The 22,335-nt window shown below is 43.3% G+C and overlaps 1 long non-coding RNA gene and 1 other non-coding gene across 3 annotated transcripts; both read left to right on the top strand.

The window, feature by feature from the left end:
* The first annotated feature begins 2,572 nt into the window (after window positions 1-2,572).
* LOC136519446 (uncharacterized) lies at window positions 2,573-14,412 on the top strand. 2 transcript variants are annotated; one of them, XR_010774917.1, is made up of 3 exons: window positions 2,573-2,977; window positions 3,116-3,278; window positions 13,797-14,412. It is a non-coding gene; the product is annotated as an uncharacterized lncRNA (long non-coding RNA). The 2 variants fall into 2 exon arrangements; XR_010774918.1 differs by having other exon boundaries at window positions 2,573-3,278; window positions 13,797-13,877; window positions 14,016-14,412.
* Window positions 14,413-20,337: 5,925 nt separating this feature from the next.
* LOC136524929 (small nucleolar RNA R71) lies at window positions 20,338-20,446 on the top strand. Its single transcript, XR_010776276.1, has one exon. It is a non-coding gene; the product is annotated as a small nucleolar RNA R71 (small nucleolar RNA).
* The last annotated feature ends 1,889 nt before the right edge of the window (window positions 20,447-22,335 follow it).

Genomic DNA, 22,335 nt, shown 5'->3' with positions numbered 1-22,335 from the left:
GTGGCGATTCACTCACTTGGAGGTTTACACGCTAATTGGCTTCACATGCCAAACCCTCAATAGGGTGTAGCACAACTAACACAAGATGAGGATCACACAAGCCACGAGCAATCACTAGAGTACCTTTTGGCTCTCCATCGGGGAAAGGTCAAGAACCCCTCACAATCACCATGATTGGAGCCGGAGACAATCACCACCCTTCGCTCGACGATCCTCGCTGCTCCAAGCCATCTAGGTGGCAGCAACCACCAAGAGTAACAAGTGAATCCCGCAGCGAAACACGAACACCAAGTGCCTCTAGATGCAATCACTCAAGCAATGCACATGGATTCTCTCCCAATCTCACAAAGATGATGAATCAATGATGGAGATGAGTCGAAGGGCTTTGGCTAAGCTCACAAGGTAGCTATGTTAATGCAAATGGCCAATAGAATGAGCTTGAGCCGGCCATGGGGCTTAAATAGAAACCCCCATGAAATAAAGCCATTGAGCCCCTTCACTAGGCACAACACGGGGTGACCGGACGCTAGACCTCAGCGTCCGGTCACGTGATACACGCCACATGTCCCCTCTCTTTGAATATTGTTCGCCCGATCTCAACGGTCAATAGTCAACCGGACGCTGCGGCATAAGTGACTAGACGCTAAGCCTCAAGCATCCAGTCATTTCTAGTAAGGTTCCAGAAACAAATTTCTTCGACCGGACACGTCCGGTCATGCTCGACCGGACACACCCAGTGTTCGGTCACTCGGCAACTCCTCTGTGCTTGACCATGTCAGTGTGACCGGACACAGCCAACCAGCGTCCGGTCATTTTAGCGCCAGCGTCCGGTCGATGACCGACGCTACGCTTCTTCAGCTGCTACTGATCGGACGCGCCGGTCCAACAGAGACCAGCGTCCGGTCACTTACAGTGACCTCCGTCTTTTTTGTCTAGGGCGCCGGTGGCACCGTCGGACTGTCCGCACTCTATGGGCGAACACTCCACCGGTGAAGTTCCTAACCCTTGCTCAAATGTGCCAACCACCAAGTGTATCACCTTGTGCACATGTGTTAGCATATTTTCACAAACATTTTCAAGGGTATTAGCACTCCACTAGATCCTAAATGCATTATGCAATGAGTTAGAGCATCTAGTGGCACTTTGATAACCGCATTTCGATACGAGTTTCACCCCTCTTAATAGTACGACTATCAAACCTAAATGTGATCATACTCTCTAAGTGTCTTGATCACCAAAACAAAATAGCTCCTACCATTTATACCTTTGCATTGAGCCTTTTGTTTTTCTTCTTCTTTTCTAGTCCAAGCACTTGATCATTACCATGGCATCACCATCATCATGTCATGATCTTCATTTGCTTCACCACTTGGAGTGTGCTACCTATATCATGATCACTTGATAGACTAGGTTAGCACTTAGGGTTCCATCAATTCACCAAAACCAAACTAGAGCTTTCACAAGGGCAGGTTAGACTCCTGAGCCCCCTTAGCAGATTGGTTGTATCTTTGAGGGTGCGGTGCTGGTCCTACCCATGATTGTACTTGAGTTGTCCCAAAGGTAACCTAATGTGACCCCAATGAAAGAAGTATGGGTGTGTATTAGGAATAATTTGTCGCAGAACCGACCAATTTATAAGAATTCAAGTACAATGGCAATCCGCAAGCGGTCGCACTGTTATACTTGAACCCATATAAACCCGGTAGTCCGTCGAGTACCACGACGGGTCTCGATAAACGATTTACAACAACCAAGATCGTACAGGATTCAACATACATGCCACATATTACATAAAGTTCACAGATACTTTTCATCATCAGAGTACGAATAAAAGTTATTACAAAACAAGTTTGATAAACAAAGCGGAAGCAAATGAGTTTGAGATAAAGTTTTCCAACATAGTTTGATACAGTGCCATGCCAGATCACGATCCACAAAAGCAAAGATAGGAATTACTATGGAAACCTGCCCAAGGCTTACTCCTCATCCACAGCGGGATAGAAGCAACTCTTGCAATAACCATGATACACAGTGCCATCTGCAACAATGGGAAAATAAACCCTGAGTACGAGAAGGTACTCAGCTAGACTTACCCGTCATGAACCAGAAATAAATGACTCCAAGGATTATGCCAGGCTGTATAAGTGGACGTAACTTGACAACAGTTTTGCGAAAAAGGGCAATTAATCTTTGTACACTTATGATTCCTTTATCAAGTTAATTATAACTATCCATTTCTAGATTAGCAACTATCCTGTGCCAAACATGTGGTATATTATTTAGAATCATACAATAGTAACCATAGCAAGTATTGTAATTCCATATTCATCTGAACCATCATGTTTCATAACACAGTTACTACGATGTTGGAGCTAGCCAAGTTTCTCACTATCCGGGAGAGACGGCGATTCGAATCGATTTCAACCAGCTGGGAATTTATTCCTAACACAAACCCAGATCTACCAGCCACGATAGTCTTAGGTCACCTTTGGTACAACTCCGGTACACATTTCGCGGGTTCGTACTGCGCCGCACATTCTGGAACACCAGATGCCAGGATGCTCAGGCCAAGCCTGCCCTTGGGCTCAGTCTGATCGTTCCCCGGAAGGAGCGCACAACAAAACGATTCCCGGCCTGAGTTGAATTACTCGGCTTCGCGGTCGGAACGAGTTATCCGGCCAGCTAAGTGAGAGGCATGCGTTCAATCTTGTCAGAAGTTCCAACAACGGTACGGTCCTTGATCGACACAGACGGGGATAGATCCACACCCAAGACCTCCATGCCTTGTTGCTTTTCTATCGATATCCCGCCCGGTCTCCATTTACATTAACCATGGTTCTTTTCCACAATGGCAATTATGACCAATCGTGATCCGGTATCCACCTATATCTCGCAGGTGACAGGAAATCACCCGACTTCTACCGGTCTAAGCATGGCTAAGCATATACTCGATCCTGGACCTATACCGGTTAAAGGGGTAATTTCTGGACAAGGAATGTACATGCATCAAGTGGTTTCATTCAACTCTTATAACCTAATGCATCAATCATAAATACGTAAGTAAACAGTTGTAAATTACTGGGAGACTTATAATGCTCCGGGGCTTGCCTCGCAGAAAGGAAGTAGGACGGTGGTCAGGGCACTCCGGAAGTTCTTCAGGGTTCTGCTCCACGCCTTCGGGAGCTGCGGCTTGCGGATCCTCCTGCGGGTTCCCTTCCTCGGCTTCTTCGAATTCCAGCAACGTGATCTCTTCCTCCGATCCTAGATGCATGAGTATGGTATGAGTATTATGAATGCATAATGTTAACAAGTGCATCGCATTGTTTGAGTAGGTGCATATCTCTTCTCGCTTACTACTTAACTATTCCTACAATGCATCGACTATGCCATAAGCAGTATCTACTTGTTTTACTCATAACTGGAGTTTTACAATTCCAAATCTAGTGATCCTGGACTTTCTGGAAAGCTTATCAAATTTTCTACAACTTTGTTATTAACCATTTTTACAGTCTACATCAGTTTCAACATGCAACTTATCATTTTCTAGAATCAGTCCGGAAATGACTTAACATGCAATATAAAGTAATAACACCTCTACTTCATGTAATCATTCACAATTTGACAACCTAGATCCTACCAACAGTTTAAGCATACCAAACATAATTAAGATAACATAATGGCAAAGCCCAAACTATTTATTAATTTGCCTTTATTATTTTATTTAGATATCTAGGTTAAATAATAAATATACATCAGATGTGCTTAATAAATTCCCAAAAATTTACAGGGCCTTAATAAAGCTATCAAAGGACTACTATAAAAATTTCAGGTCATTTTACTAAGGAGAACATCCCATACAAAAATGATAAGGAAGCAAGGCTTGAAATAGCATAAATGGAAAATCCTATTGAAAAGTGTCAAACAACAGATTTCTTATTTTTCCTAACATCCATATGGTACTAGTATCACCTCCAATTAATTTCATGAATTTTGGACTTATAATTAATTTATAAAAATTCATACAAGGATTAACTATTTATAAAAGAAAAATCTATAACTATAGATCTACACATGCACTGGTTCTCAAATTTTTATCCAAGCTCAGGTATGACAAGAATAGCCTACCACAAAAATTTCATAATTTTTGGAGCACAGGAACTTTAGATATAAAATAAACAAATTTAAATGCATTCAAAAGCACATTTGAAATCCCTATTTAAATCTCCAAAATTTTCTACTGTTGAACCCAAGAACATATTTTTCCTAAATACTACACTTCCTAAGGAACACAACCATATTTATTTCAACATTTTTGGAGCTACCAATCTGCAGATACAAAAATAACAAAACAAATTAAAAACTGGAATCAAAATGAGCCATCCTTCTCTACTGCAGTCGCTGACCAGTGGGACCCGGTGGTCAGGGGACCCCACACGTCATCGACACAGAGCAGAGCAGCGGCGCGGCTGGCACTGCGCGGCTGCGGCTCGACGACGGCGAGCTTCGCCGGCGGTGAGGTCTTCAGTGTAGGACCTACACGACCAGGCGAACCTATAGAGCCACTTGGCCGGCCCTATTGCTGACCCTAGAGCTAGCGGCGGCGGCCATGGCGGAACGGCGAGGCTGGACGTCGGCGGGACGCCGGTGACGACCTCAGCGGCTCAATCAAACGCGCGGACAAGCATCTACGAGCTACTGGAAACCTAGCGCATCAACTAACGCGTGGAGTGGTAGACTAAAACGGCGTGGCCACGATGACGAGGTTGGCGGCGGAGCTCCGGCGAGCTAGCGCACGGCGCTGGGGCTTACCGAGTGCTAACAGCGGGCACGGTAGGGCGCAGGGGGTTGCTGGGAAGACGGTGGAGGGTTGCGGTGGGGATGGAGGAGCTGGGCGCGAGCTGGCGCCTCCAATGGCGATGGCGGGCTCTCGGCACCGGGGTTGCAGCGGCTGCGGCGAGGTGAGTGGCGAAGGAGAGCCGGGGAAAAGCGAAATGAGGGCGCGGACAGGAGCGGGCGGGTGCTTGCGACTTGAAGGCGCGCCCAGGCGCGGCGTGGCCTGGCTGGGCAGAGCAGAGGCGACGCGCGGCCGTTCTCCCTTCCACGCGGCGGCCAAGGCCTGATGGCGGTCGGCCACCGAAGCCAGCGTGCCGGACTTGATTCAGTTCGTCAGAACGCGATCGTTCATGCCTGACAGCGAGTTTTCCCATCGATTTAACTGCTAAACCGTGGCTCCTAAGTGGAAACGGTCTACATGATTTTTGTAGCTCGAAGTACCAGCTACAACTTTGATTCAAGTACCTCGTTCTAATTCGCAACAGAGACTTAGTAATATCATCACTAAGATAGGGCTGTCAGGCTGTCAGTCGAGCCACACTTAGAAAATTTGCTTAAGTGTTGAAATCAGGATTTTGATGATTTTTGTGGGACCCATTCAAGCATGTTAGAAGCAAAATCAGTCCATGACATCAAAATGAAAGTTGTTCCTTATGTCAAACACTACAACTTTGCTTTAGTGAACTCCTCCATGCAAGGCCTCTAACACCTAGTTCAACTTTAGTCAAACATGTCACTTTGAAATCAAGATACACATTCCAACTATGGCTAAATGACCACTTTAGCCCTAGCCCTAAATACCAAAGTTGTTCATGATGATACTCTAAGCATGTTAAAACAATTTGCGAGGTCATTCAAGCATTTCATGAAGTAGTCACACATATAGCCATTCAGGTCAACACATGAAATAACACTTAAATGCTTGATCAAGAAATGTGGTCTTCATGAACAAGGTTCCATTTGTTAACCTAAGTGTAGCTAAGGTGTTATAGTGACCAACATTACACACTAGCATTTATTTGCACATGATCATATGCATAAGTTACAAGGAACATGAAATAACAAGCAATGTTTCATATGTTTCGATCAGATGTTTCAATTGTAAATGATGGTTTATGAATGCTTGATGCTCATGCTTGTTTTATGCAAGTCAAGTTATGCAAGGCTAACACCCGAGGTGTTACAGCCCCTCCCCCTTATAAAAATCTCGTCCCGAGATTTGCAAGACCTACCATTCTTGGAAAAAGGCGGGATAAACTTCTTGCAGATAATCTTCTCTTTCCCATGTAGCATCTTGTTCACTATGATTGTTCCACACCACTTTATAAAACTTAATGATCTTACTCCTTGTTACTCTCTCCATCACTTCTAATACTCGAATTGGCTTTTCTTCATAGGTCAGATCCGATTGGAGCTGCACGTTGGTGGGTGCAATAGCTTCTTCCGGTACTCGAAGACATTTCTTTAGCTGAGACACATGGAACACATCAAAGATTGCACTCATCTCTGGTGGTAGTTGTAGCTTATACGCAACATTTCCTTTTCGTTCCAAAATTTTGTATGGTCCTACATATCTTGGGGAAAGCTTCTTTTTCATCCCAAATCTCTTCACACCTTTCATGGGTGATATTCTCAAGTACACATAGTCACCTACTTCAAAAGTTAGTGGTCTTCTTCTTCTATCGGCATAACTCTTCTGCCTTGATTGAGCTGCCTTCATGTGTTGTTGGATGATACGTACTTGTTCTTCGGCTTCGTTGACAAAATCAATACCAAAATACCTCCTTTCACCGGGCTCAATCCAATTCAATGGAGTTCTGCACTTTCTGCCATACAAGGCTTCAAATGGGGCCATTTTGATACTCGCTTGATAACTGTTGTTGTAGGAGAATTCAGCTAAAGGCAACCATTTCTCCCATGAACCTTTTGAAGATATAACACAAGCTCTAAGTAAATCTTCTAGGATTTGGTTCACTCGCTCTGTCTGTCCTGAAGTTTGCGGATGATAAGCGGAGCTTCTGATTAGCTTGGTTCCCAAAGCTTGGTGTAAGTGCTCCCAGAAACGAGCTATGAACTGTGGTCCTCTATCTGAGATTATGGTCCTGGGTACTCCATGCAATTTCACGATCTGTGAAACATATAACTCAGAGTATTTGCCCGCGTGATATGTTGTGTGAACTGGTACAAAATGGGCTGACTTTGTGAGACGATCAACAATGACCCAGATTGAATCGTGACCTTGGGGCGTTGTTGGAAGGCCTGTAATAAAGTCCATACTGATCTCTTCCCATTTCCATCCTGGAATAGGTAATGGCTGAAGTAATCCAGCGGTTTTCATATGGACGGCTTTCACTCTGCTGCAGTTATCACACCTAGCAACATAGGCTGCGATCTCTTTCTTCATCTTAGTCCACCAAAAACGGTTTCTTAGATCCTGATACATTTTACTACTACCCGGGTGGATAGACAATTTGGAGGAGTGAGCTTCTTCTAAAATTTGATTCCTTAGCTCACGGTCTTTTGGCACCACTAGTCGGTCCTCAAACCATAATACACCTCTTTCGTCCAATCTAAAATGTTTGGTTTCTTGCTCTTGCATTTTTCTCTTGATGTGACTTATTCCTACATCTGTCTGTTGTAGCTCTATGATTTTGCCTTCAAGCGAACAACTGATTGTGATATTGTGTAATACAGCAGGATGTAGCAAGTTGAATCCATCTTCCAATAGCGCTTCCATAGTGTTGCAATGGGACTTCCGACTAAGTGCGTCGGCTACTACATTAGCTTTACCCGGATGGTAATGCACTTCCAAATTATAGTCCTTAATCAATTCCAACCATCTACGTTGTCTCATGTTCAGTTCTGGCTGGGTAAAGATATACTTGAGGCTTTTGTGGTCAGTAAAGATATGACATACATTGCCCAACAAGTAATGTCTCCATATCTTTAGTGCATGGACAACGGCTGCAAGTTCCAAATCATGTGTAGGATAGTTGACTTCATGTTTTCTCAGTTGCCGAGAGGCATATGCAATTACTCTCCCTTCTTGCATAAGTACACATCCCAAACCTATTCCTGATGCATCACAAAATACATCAAAAGGCTTTTCAATGTCTGGTTGTGCTAGCACAGGTGCTGTAGTCAACAAAGTTCTGAGAGTGTGAAAAGCTGTTTCACATTCTGGTGTCCACTTGTATTTCTCATCTTTCTGAAGTAGTCTGGTCATAGGCTTAGCTATCTTTGAGAAGTCTGGAATAAACCGACGATAGTATCCTGCTAACCCTAGGAAACTCCGAACTTCATGCACCGAAGTTGGGGCTTTCCAATCCATGACCTCTTGCACTTTTGATGGGTCTACTGAAATTCCATCTCTGGATAAAATGTGACCTAAAAATGGTACTTTGCTCAACCAAAATTCACATTTGCTCAACTTGGCATATAGCTTATGTTCCCTGAGTCTGGATAGGACAATCCTCAGATGCTCTTCATGATCTGACTCATTTTCTGAGTAAATCAATATGTCATCGATAAACACGACCACGAACTTGTCAAGTTCGGGCATGAATACCGAGTTCATCAGGTACATGAAATAGGCTGGAGCATTTGTTAGTCCGAAAGACATAACCAAATACTCGTATAAGCCGTACCTAGTAGAGAAAGCAGTCTTAGGTATATCCTCCGGTCTAATCTTTATCTGATGGTACCCTGACCTCAAGTCAATTTTGGAGAATACCTTTGCCTTCGCTAGCTGATCGAACAAGATGTCGATGCGGGGTAACGGATATTTGTTCTTGATGGTCACAGCATTGAGTGGTCTGTAATCTACACACATCCTTAGTGATTTATCCTTCTTTTTCACAAACAATGCTGGACATCCCCACGGAGATGAGCTAGGTTGGATAAGACCTTTGTCCAATAGATCTTGCAATTGAACCTTAAGTTCTGCTAACTCATTGGGTGGCATTCTATATGGCCTTCTGGATATGGGTGCGGTACCTGGCACTAATTCAATCTTAAATTCCACGTCCCTATCCGGTGGTAGACCTGGTAATTCCTCTGGAAATACATCCGGAAACTCACAAACCACGGGAATATCACATATGGTGGTGGCTTGGATAGCACAGGCTAAATGTTGGGGTTCGAAATCGCGGGAGAGTGGAACTAGAAAAGCATTCCCTCCCGTGGGTTCTCTCAACATGATAGTACGGGTGCTAGTGTCAATAAGAGCACCATGATACTTCATCCAATTCATGCCTAAGATTACACTTATCGACAATCCTGGCAATATTATCAAATCTGTTGTGTACTCCCTCCCTTGTATCAAAATGAGTACATTTTTGACTATCTTTTTGGTAGTAACAGTACCCCCTGCTGAACTTATGTTAAAACCCCCTTTGCTTACTTCAATTATTTCTTGATTATGTCTAGATGCAAATGCTTGACTCATAAATGAATGAGAAGCTCCTGAATCAAATAAAACAACAGCGGGGTGCTTGTTGACAAGAAACATACCAGCCGTGACAACTTCTCCGGCGGGCACTTCCTCCACAGCAGTATAATGCACTTGTCCTTGACGTGCCCTGGCATTCACCTGCCTCTGATTGTTCTGCGTGGGGTTGCCATTCCTCCTGGGGTGGGGGCACTCCTTGGACCAATGACCCAGTTGGTTGCAGTTGAAACAGGGTTGATTACTTTTGAATCCGGCTGAGCTGTCCTGATTGCCATTTCCTTTTGGTAAGGCAATAGTAAACGCCTTACAAAACGGTTTCTGTGGCCTGTTATTCTGAGCTTTCGGTGGTGGAGGCCTGAACTTGGGTGCAGGTGGACGGAATTGTGGCCTAGCTGTGATAGGCGCTTTCGACGGGAAAGATCCGGATGCACCGGCCTCATAGGCCCTCTTGCGACCTTTAGCAACTGCATGCATGTTGTTGTGATTTTCTTGGGTCAAGGCATCACTAATGAATTCATTGTATGTGGCACATCGGGAGTTTGCCATAGTCTTCATTAATTTGGTACCCAGACCTCGCTTGAAACTCTCAATCTTTTTCTCTTCAGTATCCACGAAACTTGGAGCATATCTTGACAAGTTGTTGAATGCGTGCATATATTCTGTGAGTGACTTGGTTCCCTGAGTGAGCCTCATAAATTCTGCTGCTTTCATGCGCATCAGGCCCGGGGGAATATGGTGTCCCCTGAAAGCCAACTTGAATTGATCCCAGGTCACTCTCGCATTAGCAGGCAGAGACGACAGAAAGTGCGTCCACCAGATTCCTGCTGGTCCTTGCAATTGATGAGAAGCATATTCTGCTTTCAGGTGCTCTGTGACTCTTAGCAGACGGAATTTTTGCTCGATTGTATTTAGCCACTCATCGGCCTGCAGTGGTTCCTCAGCCACCTTGAAGATCGGCGGCTTCGTGTCCAAAAACTCCTTGAATGAACTATGCTGGTTTGGCTCAGCCCCTGGTTGCTGTGGGTGGCCACGAGCAGTGTTTTGCGCGATGAGGCGCAAAGCTTCCTCCATTGTCCTTTGGCTACCCAGGAACTGGGCAAAGAACTCCTGAGCAGACGGCGGGGGTGGGGGTGGCAAGTCATCATGGTTGCCATCCTGGCTGCTACTAGCTCCTGCACGGGTGCGCGTCATCTGCGAAGTTGCAACAATAAGCGATTATTGGTCGATGCCAAGAGATTGCAGATGAATTAGATATTCATGCCAAACTGAAATTACTGGAGAAAAAATTCTCAAAATCACAATAAAAACAGAGGCATAATAATTCTTTCTCGCAACATGACATCACCAATTTGACCACTTATCGTGCTCATAACGCATGCAATTTAAAGCGTGATTCATGCCAAAGAACTGGAATTGCATTGACGTTCGTCCAAACGTGCGATTACTATTACATGATAGTCTGATTACTAATGCCAACTTGGAACTACAGGTCCATTCCATAAATAAAAGTGATACATTAGTCTTTCCATTACACGCTAAGCGATCTAATCCTCATCATGATCACTATCGAGGTCAGACGCAGAATCATTTCCTTCCTCAGGTTCGACTTCTTCTTCAGGTGCCACTTCTTCTTCTTCGTACCCCTCTAGATCCATTTCTGCGGCTCCAGGTGGTACATAAGGGTGGAGCTGATTGTGCAGTAGATGAACCTCTTCATGCAGATTATCATTGTATTCTTCCGCATTTGCCAGCTGCTGTCCCAGCTCAAACTGTCGAGCCCTCAGGACATCTTCCCTGGACCAGGCTGCATTCCGTTGGTGAGTTAACCGAGTCATCTCTTCGGTGAGCCTCTCAACCTCGATGTCGTGCTCCCTCTGAAGCTGACGTCGGTCTTCACGGGCATGACCAAGAGCACTAGACACACGTCTGAGGCTACCCTCAACTCCATCTAACACTCTCATCGTTGCGAACATGGCGCTCATTGCAGGGTTATCACTGTGCTGCCCTTCTGCTGCACCAATTTCCAAAGATCTTCCTCTTGCCTGCTGCCATGAGTCAGTGGATGGGTTACCTCTGGGAAAGACTCCCACCAATGCGGCTGCCAGCTCTTGAGGAAAACGATCCATGATATCCCTCAAGATTCCAAAGGCTGCCCTGCCAGCTGCTTCTTCAGCAGTCCTGCCAGTCGACTCATAACACCAGCCTGTCCACTCTGAATCGTCACCTCGGGGACGAACAATGGCCTCCACAGTAACTAAGAGACCTTCTCCCAACCGCTCATTCGCCCAGAAGTAGCGGGGTTCCATTCCATCAGGATAACCTACATAGCTGAGCACTCTCCATAAGAGTGTAGGCATCCCAAACTCTCCAAGGAACGTGTGACGTTGACGGGTACGTGGAGCAAGCTGACGGCTAGGAGCTCTTCCTCCGGTGGACTTGCGAGCAGTCTGCTTGGTGCGTGCCATCTGTACCATTAACATGTACCCTTGGTGAGACAATGCCATAATGGATAAGAGTTACATAAACGAGTAAGAATTTTATGAGGGGAGGAACAATGTAGTTATATGAATGGAAATTTTACATGATGCATGCTCGTGCCGTACGTCCTCACAAACTTAGGAAAAATTTGTTTCTAACGGTAGACACGGTGGCATACATACGTTCTCTCATAAATAGCGTAACTAGTCGAGCTACACGTTTCGTTGTTAGTGTACCTGCATAAAATTTCATTTCAGCCCTAAACCCATAAAGAATATGCAGAATGTAATTGTAAATACTTCCATATATGCATACCCATACATATACTTCCATATCAATCTACCCGATAAGAATTTAAACCCACAATTAAATACGTACCATATACACATGCAAGCATGCATACACAGCCGTACCAAAACTAACTCTTCCCGACCGCACGCTCACATCTTGCGGTCATACACTCATCTTACTTTGGCGTAGAGGCATTTGATCCATACATTACCACTCAAGTGAATGGCATCCATACTATAGCACGCCGTATGGACGACGAAGTAAAAACCCCCATGTTAGTACTTAAATAGCCACCTATTAGTCCTTAATTTGGGCATAAGGAAAGTGATCAATGGCACACTTTAGATTTCAAATACCTATTATTTGACTATTAGTTGCTAGAGAAGGGTTTTTGGAAAGAAAAAACTTTTGTTTTAAATACACTTGTGACAATTAACGTTGAATCTTGCTCTGATGCCAGCTGTCGCAGAACCGACCAATTTATAAGAATTCAAGTACAATGGCAATCCGCAAGCGGTCGCACTGTTATACTTGAACCCATATAAACCCGGTAGTCCGTCGAGTACCACGACGGGTCTCGATAAACGATTTACAACAACCAAGATCGTACAGGATTCAACATACATGCCACATATTACATAAAGTTCACAGATACTTTTCATCATCAGAGTACGAATAAAAGTTATTACAAAACAAGTTTGATAAACAAAGCGGAAGCAAATGAGTTTGAGATAAAGTTTTCCAACATAGTTTGATACAGTGCCATGCCAGATCACGATCCACAAAAGCAAAGATAGGAATTACTATGGAAACCTGCCCAAGGCTTACTCCTCATCCACAGCGGGATAGAAGCAACTCTTGCAATAACCATGATACACAGTGCCATCTGCAACAATGGGAAAATAAACCCTGAGTACGAGAAGGTACTCAGCTAGACTTACCCGTCATGAACCAGAAATAAATGACTCCAAGGATTATGCCAGGCTGTATAAGTGGACGTAACTTGACAACAGTTTTGCGAAAAAGGGCAATTAATCTTTGTACACTTATGATTCCTTTATCAAGTTAATTATAACTATCCATTTCTAGATTAGCAACTATCCTGTGCCAAACATGTGGTATATTATTTAGAATCATACAATAGTAACCATAGCAAGTATTGTAATTCCATATTCATCTGAACCATCATGTTTCATAACACAGTTACTACGATGTTGGAGCTAGCCAAGTTTCTCACTATCCGGGAGAGACGGCGATTCGAATCGATTTCAACCAGCTGGGAATTTATTCCTAACACAAACCCAGATCTACCAGCCACGATAGTCTTAGGTCACCTTTGGTACAACTCCGGTACACATTTCGCGGGTTCGTACTGCGCCGCACATTCTGGAACACCAGATGCCAGGATGCTCAGGCCAAGCCTGCCCTTGGGCTCAGTCTGATCGTTCCCCGGAAGGAGCGCACAACAAAACGATTCCCGGCCTGAGTTGAATTACTCGGCTTCGCGGTCGGAACGAGTTATCCGGCCAGCTAAGTGAGAGGCATGCGTTCAATCTTGTCAGAAGTTCCAACAACGGTACGGTCCTTGATCGACACAGACGGGGATAGATCCACACCCAAGACCTCCATGCCTTGTTGCTTTTCTATCGATATCCCGCCCGGTCTCCATTTACATTAACCATGGTTCTTTTCCACAATGGCAATTATGACCAATCGTGATCCGGTATCCACCTATATCTCGCAGGTGACAGGAAATCACCCGACTTCTACCGGTCTAAGCATGGCTAAGCATATACTCGATCCTGGACCTATACCGGTTAAAGGGGTAATTTCTGGACAAGGAATGTACATGCATCAAGTGGTTTCATTCAACTCTTATAACCTAATGCATCAATCATAAATACGTAAGTAAACAGTTGTAAATTACTGGGAGACTTATAATGCTCCGGGGCTTGCCTCGCAGAAAGGAAGTAGGACGGTGGTCAGGGCACTCCGGAAGTTCTTCAGGGTTCTGCTCCACGCCTTCGGGAGCTGCGGCTTGCGGATCCTCCTGCGGGTTCCCTTCCTCGGCTTCTTCGAATTCCAGCAACGTGATCTCTTCCTCCGATCCTAGATGCATGAGTATGGTATGAGTATTATGAATGCATAATGTTAACAAGTGCATCGCATTGTTTGAGTAGGTGCATATCTCTTCTCGCTTACTACTTAACTATTCCTACAATGCATCGACTATGCCATAAGCAGTATCTACTTGTTTTACTCATAACTGGAGTTTTACAATTCCAAATCTAGTGATCCTGGACTTTCTGGAAAGCTTATCAAATTTTCTACAACTTTGTTATTAACCATTTTTACAGTCTACATCAGTTTCAACATGCAACTTATCATTTTCTAGAATCAGTCCGGAAATGACTTAACATGCAATATAAAGTAATAACACCTCTACTTCATGTAATCATTCACAATTTGACAACCTAGATCCTACCAACAGTTTAAGCATACCAAACATAATTAAGATAACATAATGGCAAAGCCCAAACTATTTATTAATTTGCCTTTATTATTTTATTTAGATATCTAGGTTAAATAATAAATATACATCAGATGTGCTTAATAAATTCCCAAAAATTTACAGGGCCTTAATAAAGCTATCAAAGGACTACTATAAAAATTTCAGGTCATTTTACTAAGGAGAACATCCCATACAAAAATGATAAGGAAGCAAGGCTTGAAATAGCATAAATGGAAAATCCTATTGAAAAGTGTCAAACAACAGATTTCTTATTTTTCCTAACATCCATATGGTACTAGTATCACCTCCAATTAATTTCATGAATTTTGGACTTATAATTAATTTATAAAAATTCATACAAGGATTAACTATTTATAAAAGAAAAATCTATAACTATAGATCTACACATGCACTGGTTCTCAAATTTTTATCCAAGCTCAGGTATGACAAGAATAGCCTACCACAAAAATTTCATAATTTTTGGAGCACAGGAACTTTAGATATAAAATAAACAAATTTAAATGCATTCAAAAGCACATTTGAAATCCCTATTTAAATCTCCAAAATTTTCTACTGTTGAACCCAAGAACATATTTTTCCTAAATACTACACTTCCTAAGGAACACAACCATATTTATTTCAACATTTTTGGAGCTACCAATCTGCAGATACAAAAATAACAAAACAAATTAAAAACTGGAATCAAAATGAGCCATCCTTCTCTACTGCAGTCGCTGACCAGTGGGACCCGGTGGTCAGGGGACCCCACACGTCATCGACACAGAGCAGAGCAGCGGCGCGGCTGGCACTGCGCGGCTGCGGCTCGACGACGGCGAGCTTCGCCGGCGGTGAGGTCTTCAGTGTAGGACCTACACGACCAGGCGAACCTATAGAGCCACTTGGCCGGCCCTATTGCTGACCCTAGAGCTAGCGGCGGCGGCCATGGCGGAACGGCGAGGCTGGACGTCGGCGGGACGCCGGTGACGACCTCAGCGGCTCAATCAAACGCGCGGACAAGCATCTACGAGCTACTGGAAACCTAGCGCATCAACTAACGCGTGGAGTGGTAGACTAAAACGGCGTGGCCACGATGACGAGGTTGGCGGCGGAGCTCCGGCGAGCTAGCGCACGGCGCTGGGGCTTACCGAGTGCTAACAGCGGGCACGGTAGGGCGCAGGGGGTTGCTGGGAAGACGGTGGAGGGTTGCGGTGGGGATGGAGGAGCTGGGCGCGAGCTGGCGCCTCCAATGGCGATGGCGGGCTCTCGGCACCGGGGTTGCAGCGGCTGCGGCGAGGTGAGTGGCGAAGGAGAGCCGGGGAAAAGCGAAATGAGGGCGCGGACAGGAGCGGGCGGGTGCTTGCGACTTGAAGGCGCGCCCAGGCGCGGCGTGGCCTGGCTGGGCAGAGCAGAGGCGACGCGCGGCCGTTCTCCCTTCCACGCGGCGGCCAAGGCCTGATGGCGGTCGGCCACCGAAGCCAGCGTGCCGGACTTGATTCAGTTCGTCAGAACGCGATCGTTCATGCCTGACAGCGAGTTTTCCCATCGATTTAACTGCTAAACCGTGGCTCCTAAGTGGAAACGGTCTACATGATTTTTGTAGCTCGAAGTACCAGCTACAACTTTGATTCAAGTACCTCGTTCTAATTCGCAACAGAGACTTAGTAATATCATCACTAAGATAGGGCTGTCAGGCTGTCAGTCGAGCCACACTTAGAAAATTTGCTTAAGTGTTGAAATCAGGATTTTGATGATTTTTGTGGGACCCATTCAAGCATGTTAGAAGCAAAATCAGTCCATGACATCAAAATGAAAGTTGTTCCTTATGTCAAACACTACAACTTTGCTTTAGTGAACTCCTCCATGCAAGGCCTCTAACACCTAGTTCAACTTTAGTCAAACATGTCACTTTGAAATCAAGATACACATTCCAACTATGGCTAAATGACCACTTTAGCCCTAGCCCTAAATACCAAAGTTGTTCATGATGATACTCTAAGCATGTTAAAACAATTTGCGAGGTCATTCAAGCATTTCATGAAGTAGTCACACATATAGCCATTCAGGTCAACACATGAAATAACACTTAAATGCTTGATCAAGAAATGTGGTCTTCATGAACAAGGTTCCATTTGTTAACCTAAGTGTAGCTAAGGTGTTATAGTGACCAACATTACACACTAGCATTTATTTGCACATGATCATATGCATAAGTTACAAGGAACATGAAATAACAAGCAATGTTTCATATGTTTCGATCAGATGTTTCAATTGTAAATGATGGTTTATGAATGCTTGATGCTCATGCTTGTTTTATGCAAGTCAAGTTATGCAAGGCTAACACCCGAGGTGTTACATAATTCCCCAGCTGGGTAGGAATCGATTCGAATCGCCATCTCTCTCGGATAGTGAGAACTTGATAGGATCACACTTCATCGTAGTAATTGATGGAAGTGTGGTTATGAGATTATGCAAGAACTCAACTAGATATGGTTATTATTGTGATGACTTAATGGTACCAACATGTTTGGCATATGATAGTGCTAATATAGTATGAGATAGGATTAATAACTGGTGATTCACAATTAAAGAGATATTGGATAACTTATGTTTTTTATGCAAATAATGTTTACCAGCTCTACTTATAAAGCCTTGCATACTCCTTGGTGTCTTAGTATATTAGTTGGATAGGTAAGTCTAGCTGAGTACCTTCTCATACTCAAGGTTTTATTCCCATTGTTGCACATAATGTTATGTATCATGGCTACTGCAAGAGCTGCTTTGCTCCTACAGTGGATGAGGACTAGGACCATGGGCAATGGTCATTCTGTGTATCATCTCACCCTTGTGCTTTTGGTTGGAGATGACTATGAAATTGGCTTTGTATTAAACTATGTGTGATGTCGATGTTAAACTACTTTGCTTCCGCTACTTTCAAACTTGGTTTGTAATAATTATTTGAACTCTGATGTATGACAAATATTTGTGAACTGTGATGTAATGTGTGACTGGTTATGTTGAATCTCTATGATCTTGGCTTGTATGTTGGTTGTTTGAGATCCTTCACGATTTCATTGGACTACCAGATTTGTATGGGCTCAAGTATGATGGTTTGATCGCTTCGGTGATTGCTATTGTACTTGTGCTCTTATAAATTGGATGGTTCTATGACAACCATAATTGCCCTTCTCTAGCTTCTTTTTGAGAGGGCATGGCTACTTTTCTTTTTCTCACTCTCTCTCCCTCTTTTGAACACTAGAGCTTTTTGCTCTTTCATTCTCTCTCTCTCTTCTATAGCCCATGCCTCTCTTTTTGATGAAAGATAGCTAGAGAGGTAACTTTGATTCTCATAGAGCAATAATGAATGAAAAGCATATGTGGCTGTGTATTCCCAGTATAGAAATAGCATACGTATGTGGGTGTACATGCTCTTGATCGAAAAGCATGACAAGTTTCTCTACACAGATCAACAAGGCTTGAAAAAACTCAAAACAAACAAGCAGCTTTTATAGTGGCTTTATCATGTATGAATATGTATTTGGCTCTGGTAGGAATTTATCACCATTGAGGAACTTCTAGCAAGAGAGTTTTAGCATTTTGCAAAATAAACTCTAGATTGTTTTTACTATTCCTTAGATAGGTTCAAAGATTTACTATAATCTTGGCTATAGCATTTCTCATAAAAACTTAGACTTGGTTCTAGCATTTGCAACACACAAAAGCATTCAACATAAGATGAACTCTAAATTATCATGCTCAAAACTTAAGAAGTATCAGACTGTATGGCAAGCTTTTGCAAAGTATTAAAGATCAACTATTCATCATCTCCAAATAACTTTATCATCATTTATTAGAGCAGAGTTTCTTTTAAGATAAATTTCAAGGCACTCCTCTCTACATTCTATGACCATGGATATTGACATGTAAAACAAACACGAATGTAAAGAGAGGGTTTAAGATTTTCATACCTGAGTGGGGAGAGATATATCCCCAAGCTTGCCTTTTGCATAGGTTGTAATGTCTTCTGGCGGCTCTTCGATTCTTTCTTTATTGACTAACTACTACTACTAGAATGAATAAATGACTAAATGGCCAAACCTATTACTACTAGATAACTTACTAAATATTTATTTATTATATATGTTTTTATATATAGTTTATTTTATTTAAATGCAAATCCTATCCTATCTTGCATAGCTACTATAGACTTTATTTATTAACATAGAGTAGCTAAATGCAACTAACTAATCATGCAATGCAAAGCAATTTTATTGGAAATTAAAATATGAGATGCAGCTACTTGTAATGCGGTAAATATGCAAGGGATAGAGAACTTACCTTTTTTATGGGCTCAAGGTCATTCTTCCTTGAGTGGGGGTGTTTTCTCTTGTTCCACCTCGGAGGCCTTATCAGGATCAGGGGATGACGAATTTGAGGACAGATCTTTCTTTCTACGCCATCTTTTTTTGTTCTTCTTCTTCTTGATAGGCTTCACCGGTTCTTCAATCGGCTTTGGTTTCTTCATCTTGATTCTCTTCGAATGTTTGTTCTTTACCTGTTTCTCATCAAAGAGAGGTTGTCTAGAGGCAAAAGCAAATATTTTTTTCTTCCAGCAAAATGGAATTGGATTTGCCCAGAAGCCACATATATGCAAGCATTTGCAGTATTAAGGAAAGGACGACCAAGGATTAAAGGTGTATCCTTGTTGTTGCCCATGTCTAAGATCATAAAATCTATTGGAACATAAGCACTCCTAATCTTGACTAATAAGTCAGTGGCTACTCCCTCAAGATAATGGGTAGATTGATCGGCTAGCTGTAGGTAAACTGAGGTTGGAGCTAAGGTAGTGTAAAACAATCTATCATAAGTTTTCTTAGACATAATGTGAACACTAGATACTAGATCACAAATGGCATTATGAAAAGTGTGGGGTCCTATGGACCAAGTAATGACAGGGTTCCTAGGATCACCTTTCTTAATAGGAAATTCCGAACCATTTTTAGAAAAGTCATACCTTGCCGTGACAAGGTTGGTTGTCTCCATGGTTCCTTCAGGTTTGCCAGGAATTCTCTCTTTTTCATAGGATGGTATGACAGCAGCTATTTGAGCTAATTGGGTTTCTATCATCTTATTGAAACTAAGTTGATTCTTTAAGGCAGAAGAAAACTCATCCAATTTAGCATTTATGTTTTCCAACATCTTGTCATGAGCATGCAACTTTTTATTTATGCTATCAGTCATTCTACCATTGCTATAAACAAGATTTTTAAGGAAAGCATAACTATTATTACCTAAATTATTCACACATTGAGAAGAGTAATAATTGTTACCTCCTTGATTGTTGGAGCGCTGATTCCATCCTTGATGTTGTTGTAGACGAAACCCATTGTCAATGTTGCCGAAGTTAAGATCCTCCTGGGTCTCAGGACAGAAATTTCCCAAATGTTTAATATATCCACAGACTTCGCAAGTCATGTGGGAATCCATGGCTTTGAGTGTCTCTTGGGCACTCATCTTCTCATAATGTTCTACTCGCTTCACGAGTAGATTCATTTTAGCTGCAAGCATGTCAAAATTTTTAATTGAATGCATACCTTGTTTATGGGGTTAGAGTCGATTTTCACTCCATCCTTGGTTGGAAACCATCTTCTTGATCAGCGTCTTTGCATCTGCAACACTTAGCGAAAAGAATGCTCCACTAGCAGCAGCATCTAAATGGCTCCTATCTAACAGAACTAGTCCATGGTAGAAGTTCTAGATCAAAAGCCAGTCTTCCATGCCATGGTGTGGGCATGCAGAGACATACTCTTGAATTCATTCCCAAGCCTCAGGAATCGACTCATCCGCTAGTTGTTGAAAACTAGAGATCTTATTGCGAAGAGCATTAGTCTTCCCCATAGGGAAAAACTTGACTAGGAAAGCATTGGAACACTTGTCCCAGGTATCTACAGCGTTGCAGTTAGAGTAAAACCATTGCTTAGCCTTTCCTAACAAAGAGAAGGGGAAAAGGCAATGACGTATAGCCTCTTGGGTCACTCCCTTTATGGTGAATGTGCTACAAATCTCCAAAAAGTGTTGGAGGTGAGCATTTGCATCCTTGTGGGCTTTCCCATAAAACGGACTAGCTAGAACCATCGTAATTAACGCTGGCTTAACCTCAAAGTTAGCGTCCTGATTGATAACATTGGGTCCGATGGCTACATTAGCAGCCGAGGGTGCAGAAAAATCATGAATGGACCTCCCCGGTCAGTTTCCCATGGTCGTGTAGGGTAGTGATAGGGTATGAGGAAAAAAGAATAAACTACTTAGGATAACTAAAAGCCTAGTTAGCAAAGCTAGCAAAAATATAAATCCGAGGCCAGTTGCTTTCCTCGACAACGGTGCCAGAAATGATTGTTGATACTTCTTAACAACTAGTGGAGGAATTCCGCAAGCGCACAGAACTATCGCATAGCACTTCGCTCAGTGAGTACCGAGTGTCAAATTTATATTTTTTCCCATAGGAAGACGGAAGGCTAGAACTTATATTTAGGTTAGGTTTGCTAAAGGAAAGCCTAAGTATATCCTAGGTAGGTAACGATAATGGTGGTTGAGTGTGAACTACCTAAACAAACTATTAAACAAGCTACACTAGAGATAGCTAGGTGGGAGAGCAAGCGATATATCTTTCAGTAACAAAAGGGTAAACTAATGACTAGGAGAAATGCGCTAGTACTTCAGGGCATAGCCCGCCTACCAACTAGGAGAGTTAAATAGACAAGGTCTAACACGAGCCCTACGATTTAATAACTAGACCTAACATGGTGGAATATAGAGGATGGACAAGGTTATCACCACTTGCCAACTACCACAATCTATCCGGAGGCCTAGCCGTATCCATAGGTAATCTATAGCCTAAGTACCTCGCTTAATCTATAGGCTTACTACTTTGATCTGAGCTCTGATGAAATGAAATCAAAGTACCCTAACTAGATGGTAGAACCGGTACTAACGAAAGACTACTAATAATGAGATAACATATGCTACTAATGCCAAGCAATAAGCACCTAAGATCACTAATGATGAACAATAATGAACAAGTACTTGAGCAAAGCAAAGCAATAATACTAGAATAAAGTACTAGAAATAAAGTACTGAATAAAGCAAATGCTAAATGAAAGAATTACAAATGAGCTATACTAGACCTAGAAGACTCTTCTGGACTTCGAGAGAAGCTCTGCTCTCGCTCTACTTCCACTACTAGCTACTACTCTAAAGCTAAGCTAAGCTAGAAAGCTTGGAGAAGCTTGGAGAGCTTGGAAATGAATGGGGCTCTTCTCCACTGAACTCCACACCCCATATTTATAGTGTAGAGTGAGGAGGGTACTTCTAGGCAGTCAGGAGGTCGATGGCCACCCTAGGGCGCCGGGCGGTGGCTAGGGGGCTCCGCCAGCCCTTGGACCCACCGCCTCTTGATCCTCCGGTGTTGGTTGGCTCCCAAAGGCGGTTGTAGGACTGGCAAATGTCAAAATTCGGTAGGTAAGGCAGTTTGTAGGTCGGTTGGAGCCTCCCAAGTGTATGACAGTGGGCCGGTGGATCCGCGTCAACTCCATCTTGTCCATCGGTGCAAACTGACTTAGATCAATGCTTGGCATTGCTTCTGGAACAGCTCCTATGGATCAGTGACATGGCCAGGCCACATGGCACACCGGGCGGCGCCCTTGTGGGGTAAGCCAGCGTGGCATGTGGGCCCCTGGCCCCACTGCCATGTCCACTTGGTCCTTATATCCATATT

Source organism: Miscanthus floridulus, chromosome 18, assembly GCF_019320115.1.
Source record: "Miscanthus floridulus cultivar M001 chromosome 18, ASM1932011v1, whole genome shotgun sequence".
Lineage (NCBI taxonomy): Eukaryota > Viridiplantae > Streptophyta > Magnoliopsida > Poales > Poaceae > Miscanthus > Miscanthus floridulus.
Note: the sequence above shows the minus strand (reverse complement) of the source record. Positions and strands in the feature narration are given on the sequence as shown.